The sequence below is a fragment of the Hylobates moloch genome, unplaced genomic scaffold (genome assembly GCF_009828535.3).
Source record: "Hylobates moloch isolate HMO894 unplaced genomic scaffold, HMol_V3 SCAFFOLD_13, whole genome shotgun sequence".
Lineage (NCBI taxonomy): Eukaryota > Metazoa > Chordata > Mammalia > Primates > Hylobatidae > Hylobates > Hylobates moloch.
In genome coordinates this window covers 97,228,628-97,242,832 of record NW_026652288.1, presented here as the reverse complement: position 1 = coordinate 97,242,832, position 14,205 = coordinate 97,228,628, and positions in this window count along the sequence as shown.

Genomic DNA, 14,205 nt, shown 5'->3' with positions numbered 1-14,205 from the left:
TGGAAGTTGTCATGTACCTATTCCTGTTGAGTCTACTGGACTTCTTATTCCATTTAGTTACCTACTGTTACAGACTACAGAAAGTAGGAAATGGGTTTTGAGTAGTTTTTCTCTCGTTATTTTTTTCTTAAAACACTAATAAACATCTGTTGCTTCATCTGCCTGTTGGTTGCCTGATTCAGTTACTGGAATGAAAAGTCCTTACTACTTCTCTCCAGTCCCTATGCTCATCATTTTGGGTTTGCTGTCATTGTTTGAAGACAGGGTTTCATTCTGTCATTCAGGCTGAAGTGCAGTGGCATGATCATAGCTCACAGCAGCCTTGAACTTCAGGCCTCAAGAGATCCTCCCATCTCAGCCTCCTGAGTCACTGGAACTACAGGCATGAGCCACCGTTGTCTGGCTTGTGCTCGTATTTTCTTTCATTCCTATCAAAACCAACTTGCTCCAAATCCCTTCTTATATTCACCTTGACATTCATGGGATCCACTCTGCATTTGTTGCAGAGGTTGAAAGGACAGATTTAGGAATTCTCTTAGCAGGACCAGGGCATTTCCTGTCTTTTAGGCTTTTGATAAGAAATTACCTAACTCTTTGTTTTGATAACTCACTCATCAACTCAATTGCTTAAGCAATTTATAAATAACCACCTTGTTGATCTTAGAAAACAGCCCTAATAAATTTGGCTTTTGCTTATACCTTTATCTAACACTGAAGTTAGCTCAAAACAACTGATTTTTTTTCCATTTGGGTAGAGGAGAGGGATGGGGAGGAGCTAAGGTAAAAAGAGGGGGAAGAAAGAGGAAGAAGGTACCAAAAAGGAGGATCTAATACTGGATTTCAGTTCCCACTACTGGGAAATGGTTCATTTCCAATTCTGCATTTCAAGAACAAGCAGGCTTTCTGGTGGTTTGTTTTTTTTTATTCTCTTTGGATCAGTATGAATCCTTAGTAGCAATATATGTCTTCCTATACTTAAAGGGTTAAAAGATTTTGGGAAGTGAAATAATTGTATTTGAGGATGGTTACAAAGTCAAGACAGGACACTTTAAATACATTGTTCTCCAGATACAATCCAAGCCTCAGAATCTGTTACTTAATAACCTGATGGCTTTACTTAACTACAATAGTTCACTCATTATTAGTCCATCCATTCATTCATCAGTCACTTAGAACTGTGCATTATGATTTTCAAAGTATTTTCTCCTCCATCGTGCTTGATTCCCATGAAGATCCTGCAATGTACACCCTTTACAGAAAGTACCATTTTAGAGAACAAGAAACTGAGACCCACAGGAGTTAGTCAGTTGTGGAGATTTAACTGAAACCCGGATTCTCAGATCCCACATTGAATTCTATTTCAGTTTTACCTACTTTAGTTGAATCAACATTTTCTAAGTGAGCACCATGTAATGAACACAATTCTAAGAAAACGAAAACAAAGTATCTGTCCTTGAGAAGCTTATAGCTTAGCAAACAAAGGCAGAGAGCAAGGCTTGGGTTGGAGAGGAGGAAAGTGCATGGATCCTTGGAAAATGCTGAGGAATCTGGTGTAGAAAATTGTAGTAGGAGATAAGACCGGAAAGAAGTGAGAGGACCTGAAGGGCTTGAATGATTGATTCATCACCAAATCATCAAGTCTTCTTCATATGCCTTCCCAAATCGTGGCCTTCATTAGCATCATTACTAATATTTTTTCTGTCCCATTTCCTACTGAGCAGTTTCCTGGCATTTTAGTGCCAGTGCCTCCAAAGGGCAAGGTTGGTCTGAACAACTCGATGTTTAGATATTGAAAGCTGCTGGACTTCAGCTAATTGTAACATTGCTTAAATCTTGTCTGGTGGCATTATGCATGTGCCATTATGTCATCTTGCTCTTGCCTGGCCACAGAAAATAAGTGGTTACAACTTCTGGCAGACAGACCCAACCCTGAGGCAGGATGGGCCATGGAAATTAGGATGCTGTGGAAATTGGTCTGGGTGCAGACCTGGCACCTGGAGGTATTACCTGTTGTCAGTCTATCACCCAAAGGTGTGGAATGCCCAGAAGGCTGAGGTGAAGTTGGTTTCAGTTGGTAGGCATCAGGATCTACTATGTGTCAAGTCCCTACTAGGGGTGGTGTTTGGTTCTGGAGTCCAGACTGTGGACATTAATTGAGGTTGTGTGCTTTGGAATAGCATAATGCTGGGTGATCTGTCTGTTCATGGTAGAACCTGATGGGTACCAAACACAAGAAGCTATCGAAATCAGGACCAGGCTCTCCAATGAGAGGGCTGACAAAAGTTAAGCAGGAGTAGAGGCCTGCAGTCCAATACAGGGCTCTAGTCTCACTGGGGGAATGAGCATTCTTGCAGTAAGGTTCTGGCCCGAAGGCTGAGACAACATGGTGATGATGGTGTAGAGAAAGCTGAGGTTCTGTTGTGTCCCAGGCTTTTGCAGATCTTCCTGCGTTAGGTGCTGGTTGCCATTCAATGGTATGTTGATGTGGCTGGGTTATCCATCATTCCAATAAATACTAGAGGAAGCACTCAAAGTGGCTGAACCTGCACAGGGAAGGACTCAATGCTTCACCCTGATGGGGGATTGGGGTCAGGGAACTGCCTCTGAGAAGGGGCTGTAGAGTTTTACTGGGAGCAGAACCCGGACATTTGGAGGCCAGTCCTGGCTCAAGGACTATCTTTTGCATAACCTAAAGCAAGTTTCAGAACCTTTCTGGGCTGTTGTTTCCTCAGTAGACTATGTGCCCTGTGGAGTCAGGGGCCCGTATTTTATTCATATTTGTTTCACTAGCATCTAGCACAGTTTCTACCTCACAAGAAACAGTCAGTGAAATGCATGTTGTTTGAAGGAGTGAATGTGAGAGTGAAGAGAATGAGCTGAGCATGCAGAATCCCATCAGCAGTTGAAGGGAGAAGGGCCTTATCAGGCCCATATGCTTCTTACCCTCGCCCTTAGATTCTTTTGCCCTCTCCTCTCCTCTCCTCTCCTCTCCTCTCCTCTCCTCTCCTCTCCTCTCTTCTCTTCTCCTCTCCTCTCCTCTCTTCTCCTCCTTTTCCCTCTCCTCTCCTCCCCTCCCCTCTTCTTTTCTTTTCCTTTCGTTTTTTTCTTTTTCTTTTTTTTGCTCACACTTTTCTTTTACCATAGCCTTTAGATTCTGATGCCTACCCTTATGCCCTTCTTTAAGACCAGAGACCCAATGAATGGGTCTTCTTATCAGCTCTGTGATTCTCTGATGAAAAAAACATTGAGATAGTTCATTTGAAATTTTTTTCCTCAGCATTCACTGGCCGAACATTATAAAAATGTTAAATAGTCACCTATAGTCCCCCAAAAAGTTCTATCTATAAGGAGAGCTCATGAGTGGCCTCATATAATAACCAGAAGAACCTTTAACATTTGCAAATGCCATGAAACACCAAAAAACAAGATAATCACAGTATGATCAAGGGTGCAAGACCTACAGAGTCTACTGCATCTCATTATGGTCAATGTGTTCAGAAAGAGTGACATTTTGTTGGCATGGAGACAAATGTCTCCCAAAGTGAAAGGTCTTCTCCAAGAGTGTGTGGATACTTTTGACTTTTGCTGCACTCCCTAAAGATGTAGGTGGCTTCAACTTTAAGTCAGATATTCAAACCTGTGAATAACGGGACTAATTGCTTGCATTTAAAATACTTCAATTAGGGCTTTTTATTTCTTGAGTGTGTGTTTGTGGGATAGATAGATAGATAGATAGATAGATAGATAGACAGACAGACAGACAGATAGATAATAGATATTAAGCATTTTGGAAGATAAAGAAAAGAATAAAGGCGAGAAAAGCGTTAATAATCCTACTACTCTAAGAGAATTACTGTACATATTTTTGTCAATTGTGTACTATTATTTACATCCAGTCTATTTTCCACAAAGAATATATTTTTAAAAATTGCTGTGAACATACTGTATACAAATATTATATAGATATATAATATGCATATATCTCTATATACATATTCTATTTCTTTCCACTTCACATATTACCATAAGTATTTTTCAATTCTAATTTTTTGAAATTAGTTGTTTTGTAATTTACTTAATCATTCTTCACCCAACATTCTTTCTTCCAACCTAGTCATGATAGGACATGTAGGCAGTTCAAATTTTTTGTTGTTAGATACAGCGCTAGGATGCATATACTCATTCATTGATTTTTCCTGTATGTTGAATAATGCATTAAAGATAGATTCCTAGAAGTGGAATCTCTGGGTCAAAGGGTCTGACTATATTTATGATTCTTGGTATATGTGGCCAATATATCTGAAAAAGTCGTACTAATCAACACAGTAGGACCTAGTCTCACTGCACTTCACCAAGAGTTATTTAAATGTTGGCTTTCATAGTGAATATAAGTGTTAGTTCAAAGATCTTACAACTACTTGGCAGAGAGGCCGATAGATGTCAGAAAACATGAAGGGAAGAAGAGAAGAGACACTTAAAACTCAAGTGCAGCTTTAGAACTAAAAGCCATTGATAACTGACAATTGGTTAGAAATTAAAAAAGCACTTTTGAAGTCATAATGTACATCAATACAATAACAGGCCTCAGTTTACCAAAGTGGATACTGCAACAAAATAAATGATTCGGGGTAAACTGGTGATGGGAATCAGCTCTACCACTAATTTGCTAAGTGGTCTTTGCAAATTGCTTTCCTCTCTGGACCTTTCTCAACTGTAGAACTGGTAAGCTGCAAGATGAAGATAGATGCTTTCAGAATTTAGAGTATTGGGTTGTACTCAGATAATGCAGACAAACTCATAGGGTTAAGAGGTCTGATAGGTGCTTCTCCTCTGTAGACACCCAGACTCACAACTCTGATGAGATCCACAGATCTACTGGAGTTGTGCCATGAAATAGCAGACACTCTTGGAATCTCTTGGGGCTCCCCCAACTTCCTGAATGAATCTCTAAGTTCTATATGCCCCATATAAACTGATGACAAGATCTTTGAGAGCACTGTTTCCTTAGCGGGTTTCCACAGAGAAATTTTGAATACGGGGGTCCATGAAGTGGCTTGAGCCATCTACCCCAACAACATTTGGCCTTTGGTGCCTGTCTAGTATTCTCCGGTTAGTTATACAGATGGTGGCATACAGAAATTGAGTAAATTAGTAAACTAAAAGAATAAATGAGGTGCCCCATTTCTCTGACTCTATTCTAGGAAAATGAGTGAGAAGCAGGATCTCCTAGATTTCAGGAGAGATCTGGGTCACTTTTTGGAGGTTTCTGGTATTGAATATATATATATATCTCTCTCTCTATATATATATATATCTCCTCCAGGTGTGTATATATATATATATGATATATATCTCTATAGATATATAGATACATATATCATATATCTATGTGATATATACTGATATAGATATAGATATCTCCTCCAGGTAATAGACTTAATTTTTAAGAACATGTTTCAATTAACAGAAAAATTGAGCAGATAGTACAGAGAATAACCCTGTGCCCAGTTTCCCCTATGATTAACATAATGCATTATATGGTACACGTGTAACAGTGAAACAATATCGGCACATTATTATTAACTAAAGTTCATCATTGATTCAGATTTGTTTAGATTTATCTTATGTCTTTTTGTGGCCAATGATTCCATCTAAGATTCGACATTACATTAAGTTGTCATGTCTCCTTATGCCAATCCTTGTCTGTGACAATTTCTCAGACTTTCCTTGTTTCTGATGACCTTGACGGGTCTGAGGATTGCTGGTTTTTTGTAGGACGCCCCCTACTAGAATTTGTCTGATGTTTTTCTTATGATTAGACTAGCATTATGAGAGCGGGACCACAGAGAGAAAGAACAATTTTCATCACATCATATCAAGAGCATATGTTATCAAGATGATTTATCATTGTTGATGTTGGTCTTTTTTTTTTTTTTGAGACGGAGTCTCGCTCTTTCACCCAGGCCGGAGTGCAGTGGCGCAATCTCGGCTCACTGCAGGCTCCGCCCCCGGGGTTCACGCCATTCTCCTGCCTCAGCCTCTCCGAGTAGCAGGGACTACAGGCACCCGCCACCTCGCCCGGCTAATTTTTTGTATTTTTAGTAGAGACGGGGTTTCACCGTGTTAGCCAGGATGGTCTCGATCTCCTGACCTCGTGATCCGCCCGCCTCGGCCTTCCAAAGTGCTGGGATTACAGGCGTGAGCCACCGCGCCCGGCCTGATGTTGGTCTTAATCCCCTGGCTGAGAGAGTGTTTGTCAGGCTTCTCTTAAGCTATTTTCCCCTGACTACCTTTCCATACAGAATGTACTCCCAGGAGGAAGTTACTGTCTACAGCCCACAATTAAAGAGTGGCGGTTTCTGTTTCTCCTCCTTAAGGCCGGCACATGTGTATCAATTATTTGGAATCCCTGTGCACATCTATATAAATAAATTTGGAATTACAGGATGTTTGTCTTTTCTCTCTGGTTTATTAATTTACTTAATAATTTATTTATATTAGTATGGACTCATTACTTTTTTTTTTTTTTTTGAGACGGAGTCTCACTCTGTTGCCCAGGCTGGAGTGCAGTGGCACGATCTCGGCTCACTGAACCTCCACCTCCCGGGTTCAAGGGATTCTCTTGTCTCAGCCTCCCGAGTAGCTGGGATTACAGGCACACGACACCATGCCCAGATAATTTCTGTATTTTCAGTAGAGACGGGGTTTCACTATGTTGGCCAGGCTGGTCTCGAACTCCTGACCTCAAGTGATTTGCCCACCCCGGCCTCCCAAAGTGCTGGGATTACAGGTGTAAGCCACTGCACCCAGCCCTGGACTCATTAATATTTATTTTACACTTTGGGTTATAATGCAAAATACTATTCTATTTTGTTGCTCAAATTGTTGCAGCTTTGGCCACTGGGAGCTCTTCAAGTAGCTCCTGTGTCTTTTTGATATATCTCCCACCAATGTAGTTTTGTTTTTGAATAATTCCTTACTTTAAGGTGCTACAAGATCTTCCATTCTCATTTGTGTATTTCCTGCCCCAGTTTTAGAACTCAACCCTTTCTCCAAGAAGCCTTGGTTCGAGCTGCTGAGAGATGGAATTAAAACTGAGACCAGCCTGGCCAACATGGTGAAACACCATCTCTACTGAAAATACAAAAACTAGTCAGGCGTGGTGGCGCACAGCTGTAATCCCAGCTACTCGGGAGGCTGAGGCAAGAGAATCGCTTGAACCCGGGAGGCGGAGGTTACAGTGAGCTGAGATCGTGCCACTGCACTCCAGCCTGGGCAACAGAGTGAGACTCTGTGTCAAAAACAAAAACAAACACAAAAACAAAACAAAACTGAGATCTGAGCACCAGGTATGCTTGTTGCTATGACAAATATATTTTAAATCTTATATTTTTAACTCCAGCACCCACACAACTACAATACAATTGCACTATTCATAAAACAATTATAGATTATTAACAACATTCAATCATGATATCATAGGAGCCTGTGGTCCTACACTGGATCCCACACAAAAAACTTGCATATGATGGTTATCTTCTTTCAGTCCTGTTAGGATTGAAAGGGAGATGTATATAGCCTCAGTGGAGATAATATCAAAAATCTAATTTTATTTATTTATTTATTTATTTATTTATTTATTTATTTATTTATTTTGAGACAGGGTCTTACTCTGTGGCCCAGGCTGGAGTGTTGCCATCATAGCTCACTGCAGCCTCAAACTCCTGGGTTCAAGCAATCCTCCTGCCTCAGCCTCCCAAGTGGCTAGCATTACAAGTATGTGCCATCATGCCTGGCTATTTTTTTTTTCCGTTTTTTTAGAGACAGGGTCTATGTTGCCCAAGCTGGTCTTGAACCCCTGGTCTCAAGTGATCTTCCCACCTCAGCCTCACAAAGTACTGGGACTACAGTTGTGAGTCATTGTGTCTGGCCCAAAAGTCCAAATTTGAGGCCTTCTTTGGATGTGTGGCCACAACAAATGGCTCTTGCAAGGCTGCCAACCCCATACACTCTTTCCATAATATGCCATAAGAAAAGCATACCAGATTTAGAAATAGGGCATGAAAGTTCTGAATCCAGCTGTGTTAGTGTTATGGCATACATAGCAAGTGGATTCTGTCTGGGCCTCAATTTCCAATGATATAAAATCAGGAACATCAGATTGGATAATGGCTAAAGGCCCTCCCAGTTCTAGCACACTATAATTTTCAATAGACTTACACTGGGGAAATAGAATTGGCTCCACTAGTCTTTGTATACAGGCCTAATATTCCAGAAAGTCTAAACCAGTGGAGGCATGGGGGTGCGGAGGTCACTGCTAATAAATCAGAGTCATTTTATTATTTTTTGGGAATGCCAAGGCCTGTTAAAGGCTTTAGATTGTCTAGACAATCGGGCCTGAGAAACTTTAGACCTTTCTTTTTAAAGAATGAAGATCAAAAAAGTATAAAAAATATTGATGGAAAGTATCTCTTTCATTGGTTTCATATTCTGATAGATCAAGACTTCTTCCTCTTTTTTTTTTCCTTTAGTAAGGGAAAACTCCTCATCTGCTTTTTCCTCTGACTTCAAATAATTACCTTTAATGCAGTGATGGCTGAGCCACCTCTAAGTTTCTTACCAGGAATCTCTCTCTAGGTTTTTATTTTTTTATTTTTCTCTTCCTTCCTTCTCTCCTCTCTCCCTCCCTCTCTTATGCTCTCCCTCCCTCCCTTCCTTCTCTTGAATGTTATGATGTGTTTTTTACATCCATATACTACCCAGTGTACAAATGTCATCTCCTTTCTATCATTGATGGGGACACTTTCCAAGAACAAATGGAAGGAAAATAGAAAAGGAAATACAGGGCAGAAAAGACACTTGGGAACTGTCACATTTGATTATGAATGCTGGAGATCAAAGGTGCAAGGTCTTAGAACCTACTTCCTCCACCTCTTAACGTTTAAAATCTTCAATTGGCTTTTGAACCCATTCAGCAAAATCCCAGACTTTGGTCTACAATTGGTTAAAAATTGATAGAGTGAGGATTCTGGGACTGCCTTCTTTACTTAGAAGTTTACATTTTAACTCCTTCCCTAGCCCCAGGTACACATATACACACAGCTCCTTTCCACTCCTCTCGCACAGTTCTGTAAATATGTATTGAAATGTAAAGGTACAGAACTAAGCGCAGACTGGCATCCCGCAAATCATCGGGGCTATTCCTTCACACAGCTGAGGAAACGGAGTCCCCTCACAAATGGCTTTGCTCAATGTCCCATAAAGAGTTTCAGGCAGAGCTGTAATTAGAAACCAAGGGTGTGTGCGTGTGCGTGTGTGTTTGCAACAAATACAGTGGTTTTTTTTTTTCTTTCTCCCCACACTGTGCCCCCGTGGAGTCCCATTTGTGTGTCTGTGTCTCTGTACGTACATAAGTTACACAGACACTGGCATGTAGGAAACGTGCACCAAAGTGTCTGTCGTCTGACCTCAGGTAACAGTATAATGACTTGAATTTCAGGCAGCTGAAAGGTTTCTGCCGGTGGAGGTTGAAATAAACAAGAAAATTCACCGTGGAGATGTGAATGGAAAAGTACCGAGCCCTCCCTCCCTCCGCACATTCTTCCGCTCTCCAGCTCTCCCTGCCATCGGGCTGGCTTCAGATAGGCTTCTGCATGGTCAGGTGTACAAGAGGGCGGTGGGGAGAAGAAAAAAAAATGCAGGCACAACACGCAAATCAAGTTTTTCCACTTCTAGCCTTAGGTAGTAGAGACAGCTAAGTACAGCAACCAGCAGCCCGGCAACGGCAGCGGGTGGACCAGCCACCCTGAGTTTACAAACATTCAAGTGCTTTCCTTCCCTCATCCCTCTCAGAGTCCAGCTGCTGCTTTCCTTCATGCTAAGGTTTCATAGGAAGTGAAAACTCTGCTATTCAAAACAGCGATCGAATGCAATAAACAAATCATTACACACCCCCTAACCCCCAACACTTCTCTATTTTAAGCTCCTGATATTTATTTCCATTTTAAATAAGTGAGAAAAGTGTGGAAAATTAGTGTTTGGGGGTAAACTCTGAGCCAGGCTGAAAAGGTTTCTAAGGGGGAAAAAAAAATCTCAGAACAATAAAGGCTAAAAGCAGGCAGCATATGGATGAAAATTAAACACTGATACTTCCTTTTCAGAAGGCTGGAAATTATATATTTTTTTAATGTCTCAAAACTTTCTGCTCATCTTGCTATGTTAAAAACGCCTTTCTTTCTCCAAGGATACTACAAAAAGCTTGTTTACAACAGTTCTAAATGAAGGGTTTGAAATAAAATGAACAGGTAAAATTTAAAAAGTCTGATAGATAATATCTCCCAAATCTATCAAAAGTAGTGCCAAGAACTTCAATGTAGCTGAGAGGCATAAATAAACCAAAATGACCATCAAAACTCATCATGACTTGGAGTTGGCTCTGAGTTTTGCAGTTTACAAAGAGACCATGGCAGCCTTGCTTCTCTCAGTTCTACAAGGACACAAGATACCCACCTACAGACTCAAGTTGTCAGATTACCCTGACCCTCTAAATCATGCAGACCCATTTTCAGTTGTGTTCCTGGGGTCACACATGCGCCTAGTGAAGACCCAGCCTGTAATCCTGAAAGAAGAAAGCCTAGAGAAGGTGATTGATTTGAAAAAGTCTTTCCAGTTTTAAAATCTATAGTCCTATGATGTGGTATCTTAAAGACCTACCAAGGTGCCAGAGTTTCCTGACAGGTGAAACCAACTTCCTCGTGTGAGCCCTCTTAGAAAGAGGACAGAACCATGTTTATTCCAAGGATAGGTTCTTTTTCGGCTATGACTGAATGGTGGGGAAGGTTTTGCAAGGGGGAATTGGATGTGAAGTCTGTTCTTTTCCTTAAGTAGATGTAATATTAGGACCAGGCTATTTTATTTTGTAGTAAAGCTTACATTTACCCAGCAGCAATGATCAGGGATCGATTCTTATGCCCAGTCCATGAGGCAAAGAGGTTGGCCTGGTCCTCTATTGAGTATTAGCAGCCAGTAACCATTAAATCATGGGACCAGTTGATATGTAGTGCCCCCAAGTCTGCAGAAATTATTCATACGACCCCAGACATCGAATCACTCTTTAGAGCTTCTTAAGGATGATTTAAAAGAATCAGAATACGTTCAAGTCAGCCCTTTCTTTAATCCTGTAACACGGCACTGCGGGAGTGAGGGAGGCCCACATAGTGATGCCAACTGGATACTGAGGAGAGGTCAAGAATGAAAGAAGAAATGACATTCTGGAAGAAATTCAACTGGTATAATATTTGACAAAGTTACTTTCCTAGGAATTGAAAAGAGATTGAGAGGCGGGTGCACAATTTTCCTCACCTTTCATTCAGTTCAAAGTAAAAGAGACTCACTGAAAAGTAAGTGTCTATCTTTAGAAAATTTTCAATAATCATTTTCTCTTTCTTTCTAACTGATCTTCTGTTCCAGTCAATTTCTTTCAGTGTAAACACATTGATTTGGCAAAAAGCAGTAGGAAAATGTGGCACTCTGGCACTTGGTCCCAGAAATAATATGCTGGGAAGATTTGAGGTCCCTGGTGATGAGGTTAATTATATATGAACCAGCCCTGGTGGGTTCTCCCTCTAGGGGCTCACTGCAGAGAATTAAAGAGGGCTGAGGTATGAGAAGGGTGAATTCCTTCCCAGCCCCCACTCTGGCTGGTTCTACTACTGCCTTAGGGAGCAGATTTCCCTTTGCTCTGCAGCGCCCCCATGGGGCTAAGAGTGGAGTGGCAAAGGGAACACAGGAGGGACAAGCTGCGTTTCAGGTTGGGGGGGGGCGGTGGATGAGGCTGAATGGCAGTTTTGACAAAGAAAAAAGTGACCAAAAATCATAAAAATAATCTTTTGAAGGACCAATAGTAGGGCAGAGCCATACAATTCACATTCCAAACCATATAGATACATCTGAGAAATCCTAAAGTGCTAACTACTCATAAAAGAAAAAATTATCACACATATAAACACACAAAGAAAATCCCTTCCACAAAATCGGGGTGTCATTTTGCATCCAGTGGGAATCATTTTAATTTCTTTGAAAATGAGAAGGAAGGGGACTCAAATGAAAAAGCAGATAGTCTGCCTTCTGGCAGAATAAATCTGAACTTGACAATATCATGTGTCTTTGGGGGTAAAATGTACATTTCAACAACAGTGACAGGATTAGGCCTACGTATATTTTTCAAAAACCCTTCACAAGACAGGCTTTTCTGCAGAGGCTGCAGTAATCCATCTGTCAATAAGTATTAAAATATTCAGATTTCACAGGGACAGACACTTTAACGCATATTTCCTAAGCTCCAGCCCTTGTGGAAAATAATCAACCTCTTTGCACCTTTCTGGGTTTTAAAACCTAAAATACAGCCTTTAAAAATGTGTGTGTGTTGTGGGGTAGGGGGGTGCATTGCCAACAACATTTTCAGTGATAGATGGAACTTCTTATGGGACTCTCAATGAAAGAGATTTTCCAAATATCCCAGCAAACAGCAATCTTTCACAGCTCTGATCACTGCTCCATTATAAACTCAAATTTTGGGTTGAGATAGGTAGATTATTTTAGACATATCTTTATTAGAAATTAACAAGTGACGAGATTTTGTGGAACCTTTAAGAATTCATCTGTAATTTAATAAGTCACTTGAAGGACTCTCATAGCCAAGGCACAGAACAGCCTGACCTTTGAAAGCTGCTTCTGGTCCAAACATTTTGGGCTAATTCTTGAGGAATCTGAAATATTATTTTCCCCTCACACCCTTCTTTTAAGAGAGAGACATAAAAGAAACAAGAGTCTCCCTTATTCAGGGATGAGTAGGAGGGGAAAAAACCCGAACCAACATTTAAATAAGGAAACTAGCAGCTCTGAACAAACAAACTAGGACCCACAATGAAATGATTCTGCACTGCAATTGCCTTTAAAAAGAAAGTAATAGAGAAAAAGAGAAGGAAAGATTTTTCCCTTCTTCTCTCCCCCCCCCACCCCGCCCCCCAACTCAGCTTCAAAGCTAAGAAGACTGTGCTGCGTGTAGTGCGTTGTAGTTGTGGCGGTCTGTTCTAAATACAGGCAGTATCTGTGATACTGGCACGGCAGGCCTTTAGAATTCCCTCCGGCTGATCTCTTAAACACAGACTGAAGAGATTTTTTTGCAACGACCTTGAAACGAGCCTCGAAAAAATAATCTCAAGACCTTAAGAGAAAACAAAACACAAACAGGTATTTGGCTCACAGAATTTTGTAGAAAACACACACATACCACCCCCCACCCCCCCCCCCCCCCCCCCCACACACGTTTCTTGCAACAAGAAATTTCCTAAGAGTCAACAATAACAGATTAAACCCACCACTTGCTGTCCTGGAAAGAAACAAACCAAACCAAAACAAATCCTTTGAACATTTCTCTCAAGTGCAGGAGAGACACACTTCAGCAAAAGTCCAAGGGGAAAAAGAAAATTGCACCAAAGGAAAAAAAAAAAAAAGTGGGGGCTGGGATTGTTACATATGGCCAAAAATTTAAGCTTCTTTCAATAGTATTAGTATTGAAATAATACATCTTTAAAACGCTTGAGGGATTAGATAGAGAAAGAAAAGGCACGTACAAAAAAATCCAACCGATGCCGATCCTGTGATTTACGTAACACCACAAACTTGCAAAAGGCAAAAAATCAGAAGCAAAAATCCATAAACCATCAAAATACAGAAACCAAAAATCCCAAGCCACCACACCAGAAAGAAAAAAAACCCAGAACAACAGGAAAAACCCCTATCCTAAATAAAAATAAAGCAAATGAACCCACCGAAAACTGCTTGGCAAATATTTTTCTCGTGGTGCCTAATATTCTAGTTGGAAAGAGCTGTGGTGTTTATTTTTTTTTTCTCTTACTCGCCTCTCTAACCCTACTATATATAACATACTTTTCCCAGTGGCTCAAACCTCTCGCTCCCTTTTGTGCATTTAGCTCGATCTGCTGAGTTTATGGGTAAGAAAGGAGGAATTAGCCCCAGACCCCGGGAAAGCAAAGCGCACTCCCCCTCTTATGTCACCGAATAGCAAATTAGTTCTCAGAATTCCAGAGGCCGAGCTTTGCTACAGCGAAGGCGCCGACGTCACAGAGGAGGAGCCCACGTGACGGTGGCGGAGCAGGCCATACCATCGTCATGGGCCTGGGG